Below are 5,477 nucleotides of genomic sequence, written 5' to 3'. Positions count from 1 at the left end.
AGAAGGAAGAAATGAGAAAAAGTTTAACTCAGAGATCAAAATAACAAAACGTTGTTCAAATCCCTCAAAGATCTCCACGAAAGTCCCCTTGGCCAAAGCTACCTCAAGGCCACATTTTTCTTCCCACCAGGAAATCTGGGATAATAAGGATTTTTGCTTTCTTTTTGTTGTACTGATGTTTGGACTGTCCATATCACTGTGGAAAAGAGTGTTCTACCGTAAAACCCAGTACTGGGTCGGTCACTACCCAAACACTCTACATAGAGCATATCATCTATACATGCTAAGGTAAAACACTGCTAACAGCCACCCCTAAGAACTCTTATTTACCTGTAAATTAGTGATAATAATATTTTCCTAGCATGTATTTGAGTGAATATAAAGGATAATGTCCATGGGTGTCCAGTGTGCTCCTGGCATTTTACAGGTGTATGCTAATGTTTGGTTGCTGTTATTGTGAAATTGGCAATAAGTTGACTGGTTGATTAGGGTTTAGGATTTAATTAATACCTAAATGCCCGAAAAATAAAATTCCAGATGAAAAACATAATTTTTCAAAGATATCAAATTAGGAAAAACTGTACCAGGAAATATAGTGTGTTAATAATATGCTGTATAAGAGAATATGTTGTATTGTTTACCAAGACCATTATCCAGGTGGTAAGGTTGGAGGTTTGGAAGTGGGTGATAAGATGTGTATTGGCCTGTTCTGTTCTGTTTTGCTCTGTTCTGGGATTTTATTTTGGTTTGGTTTTGGTTTTATTGGGATATGATCTTGCTAGGTACACAGACTGATCTCAAAATGACAAGCCCTCCTGCTGCATCCTCCTGAGAACTGGGACCACAGATGTGCAAAAGCATGCTTGGCCCGTCAGATCTTGGTTGCAGGTGAAGTCCGACCTGCGCTGCAGTTCCAGACCACCCTAGGACTTGCAGCAGGTAAGAATGCTTGCGGAAGCCCAAGCCCGAACACAAGTTAAAATGTCCAGGCCCCCATGTCAAACGAGGCAGGCCTGGCTGTTTCCCTAGAACTCTGGTTCTCCAAGGATCCAGAGATAAGATAGTCCCCGGAGCTTTCTGACTGCCAGCCTGGGATTTGACAGCCTAGCAAGATCGTGTCTCAATAAAACCAAAAAGACAAACCAAAATAAAAAACCCAGAACAGAACCAAAACCTGAGCCAAACCTTTGAGGTTCCATACGATCTGCACAGTGGCTTTCAGAAGCCACAATGACTTAATCATACCACTTTCTCATTCCAAGGCCAATATCCATCTTACTACCCACTTCTAAACACTGTGTTCAATGAGAGACACTCTTTCAAAGGAATAAGGCAAAAACTGAGCAGGACATCCACTATCCTTTTCTAGCCTCCTCAGATCATCACTAGTGGTGGATACTAGTACTTACATATGTGTAATGCCATGCACACATACACCAGTCACATATACACCCACAAAAAATAAATTTTCTGGAAGAGAAAAGGCAAGGTTTACCCTCGAAGCAGAGCAGATGATATTCTGGCCTAGCTGAGGAGAAGCCTGGTTGATTTATAATGAAGTACAAAAGAATTCGCTAGAGTACCATGGTAGCACCAGAACTGAAAACAAAGCAACTGGGTAGCCAGGCTTGAAAGAGCAGTTACAGGATTTGGCATCCAACGAAAGGTCAGGGAACAGCACTCAAGGCTGCTGTAGTCAGCTGGACTTAGGGCTTCCCCTGTCCTTGCCCAGGGTGGAAGGCAGAGAAGGGACATGAAGGGAAAGGACCTCATCAAACAGTGAAGAAATGGGGAGATGCATTGCAAAGTGAGGGGGGATGAGCATAGACTGAGAGGAGAAACACTTACTAAGGCCCCCCAATGATATATACAAAATTCTTCTGTTTGGGGCAACCATTTACCCATGAAAAGAAACGTCTCAGTCAAATTAAGAAACCTGTAATGTCAAGATGCCTAATATCATCTCTTCCCAAACTGTGTCCACTCAGAACATTCATTTTCTGTTACAAGCGCCTTAGCATAGAAATAGCCAGGAAGTATGCAAATGGGTTCTTGAAGGGAATTCTCACTTCTTTGGTTTTTGTTTGTTTGCTTCATTTTCTCTGACTAGAAAGTACATTTATCACTGGAAAGTACATTTGTCACTTTCCCCTTTCAAGAGGCAGGGGGATGGGGTTAAAGGCCTCCTGGTTTCTCTTGCAGTGTTTGGGATGGTGTGACCAAGGGATCTGGACTGGATCTCAGCCATCACCAGTCTCAGCAGGAATGCATCACCAAGGTGGACTGGGGAATCAAGGCTGCAATGAAGATGCTACTGCTTGATAAGGACAAGAGGGAGCCCCACAAAGGGCCCGCAGACACAGCTGTTTGCTTCTCAGCTTCAGCACCAGACATTCAAAAGCGAGCTGAAAACAGCTCTGGAAAATCCGCAATCTCGAACAGGCCAGAGTAACAGAGTTCCTTTCATCCCCATTTCTATAGTCTTGGGTCTTGGGTCTTGGCATTTTAGATACTTTCACATTATCTAAATACATTCCTGAGGTGGCAGAAGAGATCCATTACAATCCAGATTCTTCTTTGTCAATAATAATCCTGAAAATGATTTTACTGAAAGCTCTTATATAGACACTACTGTCTTCAGGACAGTAAATAGTGTATTTAAGCTTTAGACACCCCTTTTAAACAATGTTACATGTATTTTCTTCTAGTAATTTACTGCATAGGTGATCAATTTATCTGCTAAAGTCACAAAATTTTACTCCAGTGTTTAAGTTGCTACCTGTTTGACTGTAGGCACTTAATTATCAATCATGTAAAAAGGTCATGATTTTTTTTGGGGGGGGTTGCAGCAAACTTTATTGATGGTATTCAAGAGAGTAGGAAGGGCTCCCTAGGCCCTTCCTGTGATTATGGGGTCTGGGATGGAAATTGTGAGGGAGATGCTCAGTGTTGGGGGCCGAGTTGGGACAGGAACTCCTCAGCAAGCGAGGGCCTCTCTCTTGCTCTCAGTGTCCTTGCTGGGTGGGTGGTCAAGGGTTTCTCACTCTTTGGAGGCCATGTAGGCCATGAAGTCTACCACCCTGTTGCTGTAGCTATGTTCATTGTCATACAAAGAAATGAGCTTTACAAAGTTGTCATTGAGAGCAATGCCAGCCCCAACATCAAAGGTGGAAGAGTGGGAGTTGCTGTTGAAATTACAGGAGACAATCTGGTCCTCAGTTTATCCCAGGATGCCCTTCAGTGGGTTCTCAGATGCCTGCTTCACCACCTTCTTGACATCATCATACTTGGCAGGTTTCTCCAGGCAGCATATCAGATCCATAACAGATACATTGGGGGTAGGAACGTGGAAGGCCATGCCAGTGAGCTTTATCTAATTCAGCTCTGGGATAACCTTGCCCATAGCCTTGGCAGCACCAGTGGATGCAGGGATGAAGTTCTGGGCAGCCCCTTGGCCATCACATCACAGCTTTCCAGAGGGACCATCTACAGTCTTCTGAGTGGCCGTGATGGCATGCACCATGGCCATGAGCCCTTCCATTATGCCAAAGTTGTCATGGATGACCTTGGCCAGGGGGGCTAAGCAGTTGGTGGTGCAAGATGCATTGCTGACAATCTTGAGTGAGTTGTCATATTTCTCATGGTTCACACCCATCAGAAACGTGGGGGCATCAGCAGAAGGGACAGAGATTATGACCCTTTTGGTCCCACCCTTCAAGTGGGCCTGGTCTTCTCCATGGTGGTGAAGACGCCAGCTGACTCCACAACATACTCAGCACCAGCATCACCCCATTTGATGTTAGCGGGATCTTGCTCCTGGAAGATGGTGATGGGCTTCCCATTGATGACAAGCTTCCCATTCTTGGCCTTGACTGTGCTGTTGAATTTGCCATGGGTGGAGTCACACTAGAACATGTAGACCGTGTAGTTGAGGTCAATGAAGAGCTCACTGATGGCAACAATCTCTACTTTGCCAAGTGCAGAGCAGAAGGCAGCCCTGGTAACCAGGCACCCAATACGAACAAATCTGTTCACACCGACCTTCACCATCTTGTCTCTAGGATGAGGTTGGCACTGCAAAAGATGCAGCTGTCTCTGGAGCAGGGAGGAGCAGAGAGCCAAGAAGGTCATGATTTTATAGCTCTAAATTTTCTCCACTTTAGAATAGGAATGCTTACTCAGTACTATTGTACACTGTTTGGCTTTCCATGTGCTCACAAATAAAAGTTTGCATGTATCTCAAAAGAGACTTCAGACTTTTAAATACTGTTAGAATGTAGTGACATTGGACTGAAAGTATTTTGTTGTAGGACATGGCCATTAGACTATGGGGGCTAGGGCCAAAATGTTATGATTTGAATTTGAAGTGTCTAACAGGAGCTTGTGTGTTTAAACGTTTAAATTTTCTCCACTTTAGAATAGGAATGCTTACTCAGTACTATTGTACACTGTTTGGGTGTACAATAGTGGGTGGTGGGTAGCTTCCAAAGGAGGCTGTGGAATCTTTAGGAGGTGGGTTTGAGGCCCAGGAAGTAGCTTATAACTTGTAAAGGGCTTTAGTCCACACTGGATTCTGGCTCAAGCTCTTTGCTCTTCAATCTCACTGGGATGTAACACGTTCCTGTCTTGGGACGCCACTATCATGCTTTCTCTACCATGAATGTATGTGTGTCTATTTAGTCAGGGTGCTGTAAAAGAAACAGAACTGATGGAATGAATATAAACTAAGAGGGGATTTATTGGATTCTTGGATATTTTGGATAAACTGGACTTATTTATTTATTGGATTGACCACATTGGATATGGTCCTGGTAGCTCAACAATTCATGAGGCTAGATGACCACCACCCTACCCCACCCCTAGTCCCAGTCTGGTGCTGAAAGCCTGAAGAATTCCCAGGGTGCTGCTTGCTCTCAGTTTCCACTGGAATCCTGAAGAAGTTGGTTCTAATGTCAGCAAAGGAGTGCGGCAGCAGCAGGGTAAATGAAGTTGCCAGTCAGAGTGGAGGTAAAGAGCTAAGGAAAAAACTCCTTCCACCATGTTCTTTTGTCTGGACTGGCACCAGCAGGTCTTGCCCATATTTAGGGTGGATCTTCCTGCTTCATATAGTCTCATCAAGAAAATCCCTCACAGGAGTATATCCAGCAACCTGGATTTTCATCCACTCAAGATGCAGTCAAGTTGACAGCTGAGATTAGCCATCACACAATTGTATTAAAACCACAAGACACACCGAGCTCCTTCTCCTATACAGGGATATATTTTATCATATGGGAGGTATCAGTTAGTCTCTTACAGTGACTGGGAAAGTCACTGTTACACTGTTACCACGTACCAGTGAAGGAAGCAGTCAGTGCCATTTTAATCTTCTGTACACGGTCTACGAAGTTAAAAAGTGAAGGTTAAATCAAGGTTATCCAGTTAGAGATTAATTCCTTAACGCTAAATCTAGGGTTCCATTTATTACTCTATCTTTA

General features: G+C 43.8%; 1 pseudogene; it reads right to left on the bottom strand.

Annotated features, from left to right (window-relative positions):
- Positions 1 to 3,040: 3,040 nt before the first annotated feature.
- Positions 3,041 to 4,050, bottom strand: LOC110318328 (annotated as a pseudogene).
- Between the last annotated feature and the right edge of the window lie 1,427 nt (positions 4,051 to 5,477).

The sequence above is a fragment of the Mus pahari genome, chromosome 3 (assembly GCF_900095145.1).
Source record: "Mus pahari chromosome 3, PAHARI_EIJ_v1.1, whole genome shotgun sequence".
NCBI classification, from domain to species: Eukaryota; Metazoa; Chordata; class Mammalia; order Rodentia; family Muridae; genus Mus; species Mus pahari.
Note: the sequence above shows the minus strand (reverse complement) of the source record. Positions and strands in the feature narration are given on the sequence as shown.